Genomic DNA, 17,873 nt, shown 5'->3' on the forward strand with positions numbered 1-17,873 from the left:
AAATACTATATTTGGGATGACCCTCACTTGTGGAAGAGAGGCATGGACCCAGTAATTCAAAGATGTGTCCCGGAGTCTGAAATCTAACCAATTCTTGAAGCTTGCGATTCGTCCGAATGTGGTGGCCACTTTGGCCCACAAAGGACTGCTAAAAAGGTGTTGGATTGTGGATTCTGGTGGCCAACCTTATTCAAGGATGCTAACTGGTTATGTGTGTCTTGCCATCAGTGTCAGAGGTCAGGAAACATATCCCAAAGGGATGAAATACCTCAGCAACCTATGTTGTTCTGTGAGATATTTGATGTATGGGGCATTGACTTTATGGGACCATTTCCCAACTCTAGTGGGTATCTGTATATCCTGTTAGCGGTTGACTACGTGTCATAGTGGGTAGAGGCCATACCTACCCGTCTTGACGACGCCAATATCGTTGTTTCTTTTATTAGGAATAACATTGTATGTCGTTATGGGTCACCACGAGCAATCATGAGCGACCAAGGATCCCACTTTTGTAACAGGAAGGTAGAAGCATTGCTCAAGCGCTGTGGAGTGTCGCATAAGGTTTCTACTGCTTATCATCCGCAAACAAATGGACAAGCAGAAGTGTCCAACCGGGAAATTAAGAGAATTTTGGAGAAAGTGGTCAATCCATAAAAAAAGATTGGAGCCTCCGGTTAGGAGATGTACTATGGGCGTATAGAACGGCCTACAAGACTCCGATAGGGATGAGTCCCTTCCGGATCGTCTATGGTAAGGCATGCCACCATCCGGTGGAAATTGAGCATCGAGCCTATTGGGTGGTAAAGCAGTGCAACATGGATTTACACGGAAAAGACTAAAGTGTTTCATATGAGAAACGAGTCATATGAGAATGCCCGAATTTACACGGAAAAGACTAAAGTGTTTCATGACCATCACATTCAGAAGAAGGACTTTCAAGAAGGTGATGAGGTCCTCCTCTACAACTCAAGACTTCGATTCATGCCTGGCAAGCTCCGCTCTACATGGGAAGGACCTTTCACGGTGAAGGAGATAAAGCCCTATGGAGTGGTGGAGTTGTTTGATCCCAAGAGTGAAGCAACTTTCAAGGTGAATGGACGTAGAGTAAAGAAGTATCATGGCTACAAGCCACCAAAAGAGCTAGAGGTGTACCTATTGGAGGATGCACCAAGGAGAGAGGAAGCTTAAGAAAAGGACCGTCCAACTTAAGGACGTTAAAGAAAAGTGCTTGGTGGGAGGCAACCCACCATGGTAAGATCTTCCTTGTTTATACCATTTTGTTTGTAACCTTAAATTCTTGTGAATTTTGTGAATCCTTGATTATTGATTGATTGCATAGGAATGCTAGTTTTGTTCTTCTTATGAATAGATAGGATGTTCATATAGTTTTCATCATTTTGGTATGGATGAATTGTTGAAGTAGGGAGAATGGTATGTTTTGAATAGTGCATGAGATTGTGATGTATTCTCTTTGACTACTAGCTTAAGCACCTGCCAAGAATGTGATAGAATAGGTCTTGTTTAGAAAAAAAAGAAGAGAAAAAGGAAAAATGGGCACCGACGCGCCAGCGCACTGTGTGTCCACGTGCTGGTGGTGCAACTTCAACTCTTGGGCCAAATACCCGAGAGTTATGCCCACTTCATGCCCAACTCGCACCAGGCACTCACGCGTCCGCGTATTTGCCTCCTGCACACACCATTGCAAATCACCCATCGACGCGCAAGCGCACTGTGTGCGCGCGTGCCGATGGCAATATCTGAACTCTCTGGTACAAAATCCAGAGAGTTGTGCCACATTTGGGCCAACCTTGTGCCAAAACTGACGCATCCATGCAATGTGCGCATCCGCGCCAGTCGCGAACTCCCTCAAGCACGCGTCCGCACAAGGTGTGCGTCCGCACGCCTATGCCACTCACCAACTCTGGTACATATTCCAGAGACTTATGCCAACTTTGTGCCAGTTCTATGCCAAAGGCACAACTGACCTCGCGCGTGTGCGCCACTGCCGCGCACGTGTCCCTTGCTAAAACCCGCACCGACGCGCCAGCGCACTGTGTGCGCGCGCGCCAGTTGCGCGAATCAGTTTTAAAGCTGGCGCGCTGTCTTTCTCACCCCTTTCTTTCCTTATTTCTTTTCTCTTCTTCCTCTATCACACTCCCTTCTCTTCTTCTCCTTCCACAATCCACCACCACCGTCTCCGGCCACTCACCGGCGACAACCACCTCTCCCGGTGGCACTATATCTCTCATATTTCTTTCTCATCTTCACAAAAGAAAATTCAACCTTGTTCTTTTATACTTCTCAAGGTTCTACTTCTTCCATTTCTTTTCTTTCATTTTCTTTGCATTATTTCCTTTAGTTAGACTCTTTTTGTTGCTTTACTTAGTTTCTCTTTTAGTTACATAATGATATTTCTCACTTTTTGTTTGCTTACTTTTCCTTTTTCCTTAATTTTCCATGGATGATTGAATTTGAGTTTAAATTGCTTTAGTAGATCTTTTGACATTTTCTTCCTTATCTTTGCTAATATGTGATGTTCCTGTGATGATTGATGTTTCATTTTGGGTTTTAAATTGATTGAGTATCTCATAATTGCTCTTTGGTTGATAATTGCACACCAAGTGTTCGAGGAAATGCATGAATGCCATTTTGGTTTCTTTTAATAATGTACTTTCATTGGATGCTTATCCTCATTCACTTGTTGTCTTTCATACGCATTGAGTATACTTTGCTTGCTAATTAGATACTCATTGACCATGACTTGCTCTTTGTTATGGATGCTTGAGATTACTCCTCACATGCCGTTGCATGCTTTACTTCCTCTTGCATCCCATGCCAAGTGTTGTGACCCATGTCTTTATGATTACTCTGTTGCAAGATTTCTTTCGGGCACTATCCTTCACTTGCATGTTTTTGTTAAAATGATTCTTTGAGTTTAATGTTTTCCTGTTTCCCTTCCTTTCTCAGGATGGCCACCAAGAAAGGCAAGGAGAGAGCTCCAAGGAAACCGGCCGCAAAGAGGGCACCCCAAAGGTCAACTTCTAAGGCGCACTCTTCATTGGGAGCCAAGCCCCTAACCAAGAAGGCTAAGATACCCACTCCTATTGATGAGAATAAAAAGAGCAAACCGGAAAAAGATTCTTCAAGGTTCCCCAACCGCTTCTGTGAACTTATGTTCCCTTCTATGGTTGTCAAGAACTATCATCCTGAGCATCTACTTGCTCCGCCGGACAAGGTGGCTCCTTATATTCTACCCCGCATTGAACAGCGAGGATGGGAGTTTCTTTTAAGAAAGCCAAGGGAAATCAACCTCTCTTGGGTGAAAAAGTTCTACACTAACTACCATCTTTCCTCTCTTCAATCGGTGTTCATGCGCCGGAAGCAAGTCTCAGTTTCAGAAGAGGTTATTCAGCAAGTGCTTAATGTCCTACCGGTACCAAGTGACATGGATGGCTACCAAAAAGTCTTACATCAGTGAGAGAAGTTTGGATTTGATTGGAACTCGATCCTCCGAGTCATCGCTGAGCAAGAGGCATTTTGGATCCATGGTCGACTACGGATGAGGCCAAGAGCATTAATGCTCGCTTCCTCACTGTAGAAGCTAGAGCTTGGGCCCAGATCCTATCTCACTATGTACTACCTAGCACCCACAAGTCGTCCTTTACGGCGGACCTCGCCTTGCTTGTTTGGTGTGTTCTCACGGAAAGGCTAGTGAACATTCCGTTTCTTCTCAAGCAAGCGATGAGTCAAGTTCATGCCCGGGGTAATTTGCCATTTCCAGCATTGGTATCTGATTTAGTTGCTGCTGTGGGTGTTCCTTGGGAAGCAAAGGACAGGAAGATTATAGTTCCGGCTAAGGGCAATGTGGTCCCAAGCGAAAAATACTTACATCTTCCCATGAACAACCCAAGCCTTGACATAGCCCTCCCATCTACTATTCCTTCTACTTCATCATCACCATCACGGCAAAGATCCACACATCAGAGGATAGAAGATCTACACTGGATGCTTGATAGATATGAGAAGCGCAATCAACGCCGATACACTTACATCAAGAAGCTTTTACGTTGTGTTACCCCTAGCATGGAGGAACCCGAAATATTCACATCCACCTCAAACCCAAGTGATGGGAGCTCTGAAGGGGAGGATAGTGACGGTTCCGGTCCTGACCGCCCTTTGCGCAATGTTCGTAGCACGGAGGACCGTGCTAAATTCTAAGTGTTGGGAGGTCGTTCGACCGATCTCCATGGGTAACAATCTCTTCCTTTCAATACCCATAGATTTATCTTTTGCTTAGTAGTTAGTACACTGTTAGTACATTGCATGTGTAGTTAGTTTTGCTTGTAAATACCCCTTGCATGATAGTTAGTTTCTATAGAGTTGCTTGGTCAAAACAATAACTTCTTTCCCAAGAAACTGTGTTTTGGGGCACCCTACCAAATTTTTTAAAATTTTTTGCAGTAAACTTGCTTTAAGAATGTATTTTGGAACATAGTGATTGAGCTAAGAACACAAGCATGTAAGTTTTGAGCCTATTGCATGGTTACATCTTCTAACCATTATCTCCCATTCTTGTGTGCATATCTCTCTCTCTATGATTGTGATTCTTGCTTTGTCTGATTCTATATTTCCATTACTTTGTGTATGAATGCATTTACATGATTGAGGCCATCATTCTAATAGTCACTTCTCCCAAATGGCCTTAACCCTTTTATCTACCATTGCTAACCAATTTTGAGCCCATGTTAAACCCTTTTGTTCTTAAATAGAGCACATCAACAACCTTAAGTGAAAAACTATGAATGTCCTTAAATTTGGATCCTTGATTAGCTTAGGTAAGTTAGGATGTGTATCATTCAATTAGGAGGGTATACCTGGGAAATTTGGGTAGATATATAGGTGTGTAATTGTAGTGTAATTGAAAAATTCTAGGATTTGGGAACATACTCATGTATGGACTGATTGGACTATATGCATTGAAACTTTTGCACACAAAGCCCCAAGAAAAGGGGATAAAAAAAACAATAAAAAGGGGACAAAGAAACCCCAAGACAAAGTAATGAAGAAAACAATGCATATAGGTGTAAATTGAAAAGAATGTATGAGTATGCAAAAAAATGAAACTCAAGGGTAGCTAGGTAATGTATTATAGTTCTATAGGTTGTTCTATGTGTCTAGTGGGATCCTAGGTTAATCCAGGACTCAAATTTCAAGCTCACTTGGCCATATACATCCTCACCTTCACCCTAGCCCCATTACAACCCATGAATATGACCTCATGATACTTGTAAGCATGCATTAAGTAGTTGTTAATTGTTATATGAGAGACAAATCTTGGAAAGCATGAATAGGAAATGATTGAGTGACGAACCCTATACACTTGAGCGAATAGAGCGGATACATTTCCGGTGAGGGTTTAATGCTCAATTCTTTGTTCCCGGCTTTCATAAGCGTTCATTTTGCAAGTTATATGCACTCTTTAGTGATGTTCAATTTGGTAGGATTCATGAGCTACATACTATTTCAGCCCCATATGTTCACATGTGTACTTGGAGGATAGATTTGCCCTTGACCAAGTAGGTAGATGATTTTACATTAGTTGCATGCATCCACTTAGGTAGTTTGCATTTCATAAACCCTAATTGTGGTTTATATTGTGTAGAATTTGGGGGGTTTTGTCAATATTTCTCACACTTATTCACAAGAAATGCATGGTTTTGTGTTCACTTCCTAATATTGCTCCATGGTGAAAAACATGTTTGTTTTGCCTTAAAATTACCATATGTTAATCCTCTTCTATTGCCATTCGATGCCATGATGTATTTGTTGAGTGATTTCAGGAATTATAGGGTAGGAATGGTCTAGAAGAGAGAAAGAGAGCATGCACACAAGGGAGGAACATGGAGATTTGAATTTTGGGAAAAGCAGCATTGGCGCGCACGCGCAATCCACGCGCACGCGTGGATGAGGATGGCTGGAAGCAGCGCGCAAGGATGGACGCATCCACGCGGATCAGAAGATTCCTATCGACGCGCACACACACTTGGCGTGCACGCGTGGATCGCAAAAGTAATCGGCGCGCACGCACGCATGGCGCTCACGCGCGGGAGGCTGCACGTGACCTCCTTAAAGGAAATCATGTCTGGAAATTTCTGAGGCTCATCAGGCCCAAATTCAAGCTGTTTCTGCATGGAAAAGACCCAAGGATGCTAGGGGGAAAGGGGAGATCAATCATTTTACACTAAGACACACTTTTAGCTAGTTTTTGGTTTTTTGTTCTTCTAGAGAGAGAAACCCTTATTCCTCTCTAGATCTAGTTTTAATTTGATCTTTCCTTGTTGAATTGTGAATTGGATCTTGTTAATTACTAGTTTTCATTGTTCAATTTGAATTCCTTAGTATAATTTTACTTAGATCTTGTGTTGGTTTTATGAATTCTTGTCAATTGTCATTTTATACCCATTTCATGAATGTTGTGAATCTTGACTTGTTGATGTTACATTGATGATTTCTATGATTAATTGTGTTGTTTGGATGGTTGTATGTTGATAATTGTTAGTGGGTACTTGTTAATTTCAATTTAATTGCTATTTTGATAATGTCTTTTGTTAATGCTTACCATGTGTTTGATGAATTGTTTACTTTGATTATGGAGTAGTTCTCTTTACTCTTGGCCTAGGCTAAGGGAATTGGGTAAACTTGAGTCATTGGGTCTAATGGATTTGATGATTTGGGAGCCCTTAGTGGTCAATTTGATAACCATTGACGCTAACCTTCTATTAAGTCAATTAGTAGTGAGGTTAGAACTTATGGGTTGATGTTGACCAAACCATTTGACGTACTTCAAGTATAGAAGTAGACTTAATGAGTTTGATTCCTCATAATTGTCATGATATGGTTATTAGACAAGGATGGCGACCCCCAATTCCCATGTCTAGCCAAGAGTTGCTTTTATCATTCCTATTTGAAAACCCAAAAGTTTTAATTACTTTACTTAGCTATAGTTACTTGCTTAGTTAAAGTAGAATCATAGTGAATGTCACTTGTTAGTTTGGAATTGCTCATGTCTTGCTTAGTTAATTGAATTAGTTTCTTACATTGTAAGATTGCTTGTTTTTTAAGATTCCAATTTATTTTCTTGCTCATGACTCACAACCCTGAGTTTGTAACCATTGTTGAAGCATATGTTTGCCCATTCCTTGCGAGACGACCCGAGGTTTAAATACTTCGGTTATTTCTATTGGGGTTGAACTTGTGACAACCAAATCCCTTCTAAATTTGATACCCGAGGCTTGTTGTTGGTTTGGATTATACTAACACCGGAATTATTTGTGGAATTCTGAACCGGTACACATCCTTGGGGTACCATCACCGAGATCCTGGGAATACTGCCAGTTTATGGCGCGCTAATCTGAGGTCTATGCCGGGCATATTTGCCGCTTTCCATGCGAAAAGGTCGGAATTGTCTTTTAGGAGCCTTATTAGCTGTTTCTTTAGTCCTTCCTTGAGGTTTGCACCTATATTTGTAACTTTGTCTTGGGAGTCTCCGATTTGAACCTCCGCTGTTTTGCCCTCTGTTTGTAGACAGAGTTCTTCTCGAGCCCGGGCTCCACCGAGTTCAATGGTATTGGACTCTTTTCCTCTGGGGTCGCCTTTTAGATTCAGGCTTTCATTATAGCAGCACCGCGCGAGCTTTTGGTCTTCTTTGATGGTTGCTATTCCTTCTGGAGTCGGGAACTTCATGCATAAGTGTGGAGTGGAGACTACTGCTGCGAGCTGATTTAGTGTTGTCTGACTTGTAAGGGCGTTGTATGCGGAGCTCACGTCGACTATGATATATTCGATGCTCAGTGTTCTAGAGTGGGTTTCCCTTCCAAAGGTTGTATGTAGTTGGATGTAACCTAGGGGCTGGATTGGGGCGTCTCTGAGCCCGAACAGGCTATTTGGATATGCTCTGATCTCTTTTTCCTGTAGATCGAGCTTATCAAAGACGGATTTGAATAGTGTTCATACATCGGTCCGAGTTATAAGGCCCGAGTAGGCCTAAAGCAGAGAGACTGACCTCTTGAAAGTTTGGTCCATTACCAACCTCTTTATAAAAAGTTCGGAAGATCGCAATAGAGGCCCAAACAGACCCAAAATAGAGGATCATCACCTACGAGAAGGCGGTTGACCAAAAGAAAAAGATCTCCTCCCCAAAAGATAAGATAAGAAAACCAACTTATCTCAAACGAAGATCATCAAGCATTACTATAAATACACTGGAGCACCCAGGTATAACTCATTATTCCAATTCTACTAAAAATCCTGCCTAAAGCCCGTACTAACATAGGCATCAAAGTCTCTTGTAAGTTCCACCACCCTCCGGTGACCGAGGACCAACAAAATCTCCTATGTCAACAAGTCGGACGTGGTAGCCCAGTCCAGATCTGAATATCTCATCCGAGATCGACCTCTCTGTTTCAGGTAACCCTCAGAACAAATAGGATATCCGCAGAGCTTCCTTGGTCGATCAGTGTTCGGTGGAGATTGGCATTGGCAAGTATGATAGTAATGACTATAGGGTCATCATGTCCGGGGATGATGCTCGCGGCGTCTTCCTTGGTGAAGGGGATAGTGGGGAGGTCAGATGTCCTGTCCCTTCCCAGGGATGGTATATCTCTTTGAGGTGTTTTTTTCGGGATGATTTGGAGATTCCTCCTCTGGCGAATCCTCCATTGATCATATGAACGTGCCTTTCTGGGGTGTGAGGAGGTCGTTCAGCTCACCCCTCCTCTTCATCCCTTCTCCTCTTTTTTGGCTCGCTGGTTCTGTTGGCTAGGAATCGGTCTAGTCTTCCTTCTCGGGCCAATTTTTTTATGACATTCTTCAAGTCGTAGCACTTGTTAGTGGGGTGTCCATAGATCCTGTGGTATTTGCAGTATTCGGTCCGACTTCCTCCCCTTTTGTGTTTAATCGGGCAAGAAGGTGGGATTTTTTCTGTGTTGCATATCTCCCGATAGACATCCACAAGGGATACCCGAAGAGGGGTGTAGTTATGGTATTTTCTGGGTTTCTCTGGGAATTGGTCTTCTTTTTTCCTGGAATCTTGATCCTTAACCCAAGGTGGGTAGGAGAATCCGGCTTTGGAGTCCTAATAGGGAGTTCTCCTCCATGTTGATATACTTTTCGGCCCGTTCTTATACATCGTTCAGGGATGTCGGATGTTTCTTGGATATGGAATGGCTAAAGGGTCCTTCCTGTAGGCCGTTGATGAGCCCCATAATTGCCGCCTCTGTAGGGAGATTCTGTATATCAAGGCATACTTTATTGAATCTCTCTATGTAGTTGCGGAGGCTTTCTCGATCTTCTTGTTTAATTCCTAGCAGGCTGGGAGTGTGTTTTGCTTTGTCCTCCTGGATGGAGAACCTGGCTAGGAACTTCTTGGTGAGGTCATCGAAACTTGTGATCGATCTTGGTGGCAGTCTATCGAACCACTTTATTGCCGTTTTGGTTAAGGTGGTCGGGAAGGCCTTGAACGGGTTGCATCCGAGGCGTCTGTGAGGTACATCCGACTTCTAAAGTTACTGAGATGGTGGCTTGGGTCGGTTGTACCATCTTATGGGGTCATTTCAGGAGCTTTGAAGTCCTTCGGGACTTTAGCTTTCATAATTTCCTTTGTGAATTGGTCTTGGTCCTTGTGCGGGATATCCTCACGGTTGGATCGTGTGGTTTTGGTTTTCAAGTCGGCTTCGAGTTTTAAGAGTTTGTCTTCCAGTTCTCAACGTCATAGATAAACCCCATTTTTAGGGTTTATCATGTATAGAATCTAAGGGTTTTATCAATGATTTTCCATACTTATTTATATAAAACTGAATGATTTTTTGTTCCTTCCCCATTCTACCTCTTAGATGGAAATATGCTTCTTTTGCATCAAAATTGATATATTGTAATCCTCCTCTACTACCATTAGATTCCTTAATCCATTTGTTAAGTGATTTCAGAAGTTACAGGGCAAAAAATGGCTAAGAGGAGTGAAGGAAGCATGCATGAAGGAAAGAAGCATGGAAAAAATTAAAGAGTTGGAGTTTGGACATGCACGCGCACGCGCACCGTACGTGTACGCGTGGATGCGCTCATCCAGAGCCAGCGCAGCGGAGCTGAGTGAGGAGCCGGCGCCCTTATATGGCTGGGCCATATTCCTTATGACTCTCGCGCGCACCTTACACTTGCGCGGAGATCGCAAAAGACATCAGGGACGCGTACGCGTTCAGTACGCATACGCATCGAGGAGCGCACATGATTTTTTAAAAGGAACACGTGCCCAGCAATTTCAACGGGTTTCTAGGCCCTGTTTTGGAGCAGATTTTGGAGGAAAAAGCTTAAGAAGACCAAGGATTAGGAGTGTTAGGGAGTTAGTTTTCTTGTCCTTGGAGTATGGACCGGAGTGTGTCATCTTGATTTGGAGATGTGGAAGGATAGGTGATATGTGGTGCTTGGGGTTGGTTGGGTGAAAGTGGTTGTCTATGAGGTGGTATGTAGGTTTGATGGTTCCTTCCTTGATTTGGTTGTTGGTTTGGAGGGTTTTGTGAATAGCGATTTTGTGGAGTGTTGTTGTTCCACCTTTGGTTGCCTCCATTGTCGCTTCCTCCTTGTTGATAATTGTCCCGACAACTTTGGTTGGAGTTATCCCTCCATCCTTGATTAGAGTTGTTGCTCCCTTGGTTATAGTTGCCTCCTTGTTGGGGGTACCCTTGGTTATATTTACTCCCTTGGTTATGGTATCCTTGATTAGCATGTTCATAGTAGGAGCGATCATAAAAGTTGTGGGTAGCCACTAGAGTGTTATCTTCTTGGAGACTTGGACACTCGTCCGTGTAGTGGGAATAGCATGAGCAAATGCCACACACTCTTTCAGGGACCAATTGTTGATATTGTTGGTTTTCAGGAGAAGGTTGTTGTTGGGATGGAGGTTGTTGTTGATTCACTTGGAGTTGCTTTAGAAGGCTTGTCATTTCACACAAGGTCTTAGTAAGGGTAGCGGTCTCACCACTTGAAGAGACTTCATTCACGGCCTTTGGGTGGTTAACTCTCCATCTAGCATGTTGAGTGGACTCAGCCAAGTCGGTAATGAGTTGCCATGCCTCCTCCGCCGTCCTATACTTTGACAAAGAACCGTTGCTTGAAGCATCCAACAAATTCTTATCTTGCTCCCTCATACCTTGGCACACATAGCTAAGCAAGACTTGAGTGTCAATCATATGGTTGGGACATGAATCAAGGAGTTTGCGAAACCGTTCCCAATATTCAGATAAAGTTTCCATCTCGCCTTGTACAATACATGAGATCTCCTTCTTTAGCTTGTCCGTCATTTCTACGGGCATGAATTTATCAGGGAATTCTCTTCAAAGCAAGTCCCAATTGGACACAACATCACTAGGTAAGGTATAGAACCACTCCTTGGCTCTTCCCTCAAGAGAGAAAGGGAAGGCAAACAACCATATAGCCACTTCATCGGATCCTTCCTGCCTAGTAGTCGAGCATACAACATGAAAGTCCTTGAGGTGTCTAATTGGATCTTGTGCGGGAAGTCTACGGAACTTTGGTAGGAGATTGATGAGAGTGGTCTTGAGTTCAAAGTTTGCATTCAAGTTGGGATGAAGCACATGTAGAGGTTGGAGAACAGAATCCAGTGCACCCGCTTCCTTGAGAGTTACTCTCCTTGGAGCGGCCATGTTGTTAAAACCTAGATTAAAAGAAGAACTATTAGTAGTATCAACGGAAGAGTAGTTAGTGCCTCTGTTGGATGACGATGATGTGGTTGGTGAATTGGTAGGAACCTTTTCACCTTCCTCAAAAGCTAACCGCCTCCGAGCTTGCCTAATATGAAGCAAAGTTCTTTCAATTTCCGAATCAAATGGTGCTAAGCTTGGATTTGGTAGTGAACGTGTCATACAATGAAGGAGAAAAGAAGCTCATGACATCAATTGGTATCTAAGAAAAATCTAGTCCTATGTAACAATCAAACAAACAATCAATCAAGAGAGAAATGAAAATATTCACATATTAACATATTCACACTAACCAATAGAATGGCACACATAAGCAATTTTCCGGCAACGGCGCCATTTTGATGAACAGAAATATTCTTATGCCGGTTAGAAACTAGCAATAAATCCGATCGTGAGTATAGTCTAACCAACACGCGAATACCGCATCAAACAATTCTAAAATATATGACCGAGAGTATTGATCCCGGGTCATTCTCCCTAGGAATTGACTTAGAATGTGCATCATTGACTAGGAAAGCTTTTATGGTTTTGAGATTTGGTGCAAGAATTCAAGCTAGCAAAGCAAAGAACAATTAATTGAGATAAAAGCCTTGGATAGGGGTAAGCATTGGAAGTTCCATCATTATAGTTTCCTTCAATTATGATAAGGATTGGTTATTGCTTTACTTAGTTAACCCCCTAACAACGGAGGAAAGTCAAGTGAGAGTAACTAACTTGAGTCACAAGTCCTAGACTTCCCAACATTAATGGATATGATGGAGAACCTTTTGAACAAGAACATCTTGAACAAGAACAAGAAGGGAATTGTTCCAAAAATCTCCGTGGGTAACAATTTCTTTTTCAACACCAAAGTTAGCTAGATGTTGCATTGCATGATAGGTTGCATGTTAGTTAGAATTTGTACATATTTTTACCACTTCTTTCCTATTAGGACTACTTGGTTAGGGTGATGATTTCTTTTCCAAGAAAATTGTTTTAGGGCATCCTACCAATTTGAAAAATTTTTGGTTAAACTTGCTTGAAAGAATTTATTTTGGAACATGGTTTTTGAGCTAAGAACACAAGCTTGTGAGATTTGAGCCTAATGGCGTGGTTACATCTTATAACCACTTATTTTTCCTTCTTGTGTGCATTATTCTCTTTCTATGATTGTAATATTTGATTTGTTTGATTCTTTATGTCCATTATTTTATGTATTCATGCATTTATATGATTGAGGCCATTGTTTCATTTAGCCCACTTACCCAAAAAGCCTTACCCTTTATCATCCATTGTTAGCCACTTTGAGCCTACGCTAAACCCACTTATTCTCTAATTTTAGCACATTACAAGCCTTAAAGCGGAAAACAATAAAAGTCCTTAATTCGGATCTTTGATTGGCTTAGGCTAGTATGTGTGTGTATCATTCAAGTGTGGGAATCTTGGGACATTGGGGGAATAAAAGGGTAGTTTTGTATTTTTATTGAAATTATTGGGAATTGGGTACATGCTCATGTATTGATAAAATGTATAGACCTTATGCATTGATGTTCTTGTATATAGTTTGAAAGAAAAAAAAATGAGAAAAACAAAAGAAAAAGAAACAAAAAGGAGAGCATGGAAAAGAAAAGAAAAAAAATATAGAAAAAAGAAAGAAACAAATAAAAAGAAAGAAATAAAAAGGGGACAAAATGTTCCAAGCAAAGCTCAATAAGGGTCAATGCATAAGTGTTGTGAAATGAAAAGGAATACACGAGTTTGTGAAAAGTGAGAAAAATGGGTAGTTAGGTTAGCTTTGAAAAGTGAGAAAAATAGGATGTCATAGGTTACGTGGAAAGTTTAAGCTTATCAAAGATTCAAATTTCAAGCTCACTTGACCAAATATACATCCTTACCTTGACCTAACCCCATTACAACCTAAAGAAAAGACCTCATGATACTTGTATGCATGCATGAAATATATGTTGATTGTTAGAAGAAAAACAAATCTTAGAAAGCATGATTAGGGGAGAATTGAGAGAATCGACCCTACACACTTGAGCGACTAGAGTGCAAACACTCCCGGTGAGGGTTTGATGCTCCATTCCTTGATTCCCGACTTTCAGGAGCATTCTTCTTGCAAGTCTACTTGAACTTCATTTTTATACTTGAATAGGTAGGATTCATGAGTCGTCATATGACCTTAGCCCTACCCGTTTATACATGCTCTTGGAAGATTGATTTATTTTTAACCAAGTAGATAGAATCATTTTGCATTTAGTTGCATTCATATAGTTTAGGTTGCATTTAGTTAGACCTCATTGAATAAATGTTGATATCCTTTGCTTTCTCTTGGTTTAAGCATGAGGACATGCTTGATTTAAGTGTGGGGAGGTTGATAAACCCATATTTAGGGTTTATTGAAGAACTGAAGATTGACGGTTTAGAATTCAGAACAAATTCTCGTTGCAAGTATAGTTTCTAAACTAAGCAATCAACCTTTCTTACAAAAGTTTTGGTTGTCACAAGTAATAAACCCCTTTGAAATTGATAACCGAGTATTTAAACCTCGGGTCGTCTTCTCCAGGAATTGCAGGGAGGTGTGTTCTTATTATTGGTTATGAGTTTTGTAAATTTGGGATTTTGAAAGTAAGGAACCAGTATGTTAAATGATAAGAAAAATAAAATAGTAATAATAAAATAAACTCTTGACAAGGTATAAGAATTTGGAATTTCTATCCTATTTATCCTTATCAGGTGTGATGAGAATTGGATTTTAATCCTACTTAGTTAAGTCAAGTGGACTAATTAGCTTGATCCTCAAGTCCTAGTCAATCCCTGTGGGAAGACTAGCTTTAGAGCGATCTAGATCAATTAGGAATCTGCCAATTTCAACCACTACTGAGTTTGACAACTCAAGTGTTACCAATTAGTTAACTAAAGCCAAAAGGAGAAAAATATCTAAATTAAATTAAAAGCATTCATAAATAGAATAAAACAATCATAAACTGAAATACCTCGAAATATATTAAATAGAATATTCAAATCTTAACATGGGAAGGTTCATAAGCTAAATTGGAACATTAAAAAGTAAGAGAATTGGAATAATTAAAAATAGAAGAGAGACATTAATTAAAGGAAAATATTGGACCTGGTATTGAAGCAATAAAATTAAAAGGAATCCTAATCCTAAATCCTAAGAGAGAGGAGAGAACCTCTGTCTCTAAAAACTACATCTAAATCCTAAAATTGTGTATTATGAGCTTATGATTATGAATGAATGGATTCTCCCACTTTATAGCCTCTAATCTGTGTTTTCTGGGCCGTAAACTGGGTCGAAAACAGCCCAGAAATCGCTGGAGAAGAAATCTGCCACGCTGATTTTCGCCACTGCGATGCGTCCGCGTAGATCACGGGTTCGCGTCACTTATCGTCAGAGCAATTATGGCAATTTGTATATCAAATCGAACCCCCGGACGTTAGCTTTCCAACGCAACTGAAACCACATCATTTGGACCTCTATAGCTAAAGTTATAGCCGTTTGAGTGCGAAGAGGTCAGGCTGATAGCTTTGAAGTTCCTTCAACTTCTTGTATTCCTTCCATTTTTGCATGCTTCCTTTCCATCCTCTAAGCCATTCCTGCCCTATAAACTATGAAATCACTTAACACACATATCAAGACATCTAATGGTAATAAGAGAGGATTAATATTAGCAAATTACGACCAAAGAAACATGTTTTCAGTCATAGCACAAAATCAGGGAGGAAAATATAAAATCATGCAAATAGTATGAATAAGTGGGTAAAGAGTTGATAAAAATCACTCAATTAAGCACAAGATAAACCATAAAATAGTGGTTTATCAACCTCTCCACACTTAAACATTAGCATGTCCTCATGCTAAGCTCAAGAGAAGCTATAAAGGAGTGAAGAGGAATGATAGAATGTATGAAATGCAACCTATCTGTATGAATGCAACTACATGCAAAATGTTTCTACCTACTTGGTTAAAAGTAAATAAGCTCTTCAATACAAACATAAATCAGATTTCACTAATTCAAATCATACAATAAAAAGCAAGTAAACTTGTAAGAATATAGCTCATGAAAGCCGAGAACAAAGAATCGAGCATCGAACCCTCACTGGAAGTGTATGCACTCTAATCGCTCAGGTGTTTAAGGTTCGATCTCTCAGTTCTCTGCTAATCTTTCTTTCTAAGGCTTGCTCTTCATCTAACAATCAACACTAATTTAATGCATAAATACACATATCAAGAGGTCTTTTAAGGGTTGTAATGGGGTTAGGGTCAAGGTAGGATTGTATTTGGCCAAGTGGACTAAAATATGAATCCTTAATTAACTTAAACTTTCCACCTAACTTTAGACAATCCATGTAATCATAATACCACATCTAACTATCCATTAACCATGTTTTCCACATATTCATGCATTCTAATTTCAAGTACAGTACATATGCATTGCTTTCACCATTTACTTTGGGGCATTTTGTCCCCTTTTTGCTTAATTGCTCTTTTTTTCTTTTCTTTTTCTCACTTCTCTCTCTCTTTTTTCTTTATATATATATATATTTTTTTCTTTTATTTTTCTCAATGCATATGATTAAATTATTGGATGCATGAATCATGTCCTAAATATTTTTTTCACATTTTCAGAAATTTCTAACATACTCAATTCTCAAACCAAATGTTTCCAAACTCACTTCCCCACACTTAATTCATGAGCACTCTCACTAGTCTAAGCTAACCAAGGATTCAAATTAAGGACATTATTATTTTTTGCTTAGAGTTAATGATGTGCTAAAGTAAAGAACAAAGGGGTAAAATAGGCTCAACATTGGTTTGCAAAGGATAATGAAAGGTTAAGGCCATATGGGTAAGTAAGCTTAGTGAAACAAAGCCCTCAATCATATAAGTGTATGCATACATCAAATAATAGAAATATAGAATTAAGCAAGACAAAGATCACAATTTTAGAGAGAAAAATACACACTAAAACAGAATTTTGGTTGATAAAATGCAACCAATCAAATAGGCTAAAAAATCTCACTGGTTTTTCTATGTTCGAGCTCTAAACCATGTTCCAGTATAATATTTCTTCAAACAAGTTTAACATTAAATTTTATTCAAATTAGTGAAATACTTTAAAAAAGTTTCTTGAAAAAGAAAATATTTCTTCAACCAAATGGTAACTAAATGCATAAAATCAAATAAACATGCAATCAAATATGCAAATGCAGCGATTAACAAGGAAAATAAACCGTTGGTGTTGAGATAGAAGAGTAACTAACCCATGGATATCGGTATCGACCTCCCCACACTTAAAGATTGCACCGTCCTCGGTGCATGCTAAGATGTACAAGTTGACGGGTTGCTCCAACTGATGCTTTTTTCCAAAGATTGTACAGGTGGACTTGTTTGTCTTCCCATTAAGAAGCTTTTCCTCTCCCTTCGTGGTGGCAATCCTGAAAGAAGAGGGAAAAGAAGAAAAGTAACCCAAAATAAAGATAGAAAATAAATAAAATATGGGTGTTAATGCTAGATAATAAGGGTCTCAATTACAAGGTAGCTACAACATGCAAGTGAGAAAATAGTAGAAGTACATGGCAAATCAAGAGTGCAAAAATTTGCAATAATGGGGAAGAGAGTGCAAGACAATATAAATTAATGTCAATGCAGAATTAATACAAATATCATAAAGATTAGTATTGACTTAAATAATATTACCCAACAGTATAAAACAAGTCACTGAGCACCAAAATAATACCAGAAAAGACACAACAGTTAAATATGAACAAGTGACACCAACGGAAGAATAATAAATTTAGAAAAGAAAATAAAAATATGCACAAAATTAAAATGTAATGAATGAAAGTATGCAAATAAATAAAATAAAATGAAAGTGAAAAAGGATGAGAAGTTAAAAAGATGAAGAAAAAGAAAGTAAGAAAGGAGAGAGAAAGAAGAAAAGATAGAAGAAATTAGGATTAGAAAAGAAAAGATAAGATAATTGGCACTGATCTGGATAAGTTGTGCGACGCATGTGACGCGGACGTGTGGATAGCGCTTCTATGAAGTGACGCGGACGCATGGGTCACGCGTTCGCGTGGAGTGATTTGTGCCTTTAG

Source organism: Arachis ipaensis, chromosome B9 (genome assembly GCF_059453495.1).
Source record: "Arachis ipaensis isolate K30076 ecotype BB chromosome B9, ASM5945349v1, whole genome shotgun sequence".
NCBI lineage: Eukaryota > Viridiplantae > Streptophyta > Magnoliopsida > Fabales > Fabaceae > Arachis > Arachis ipaensis.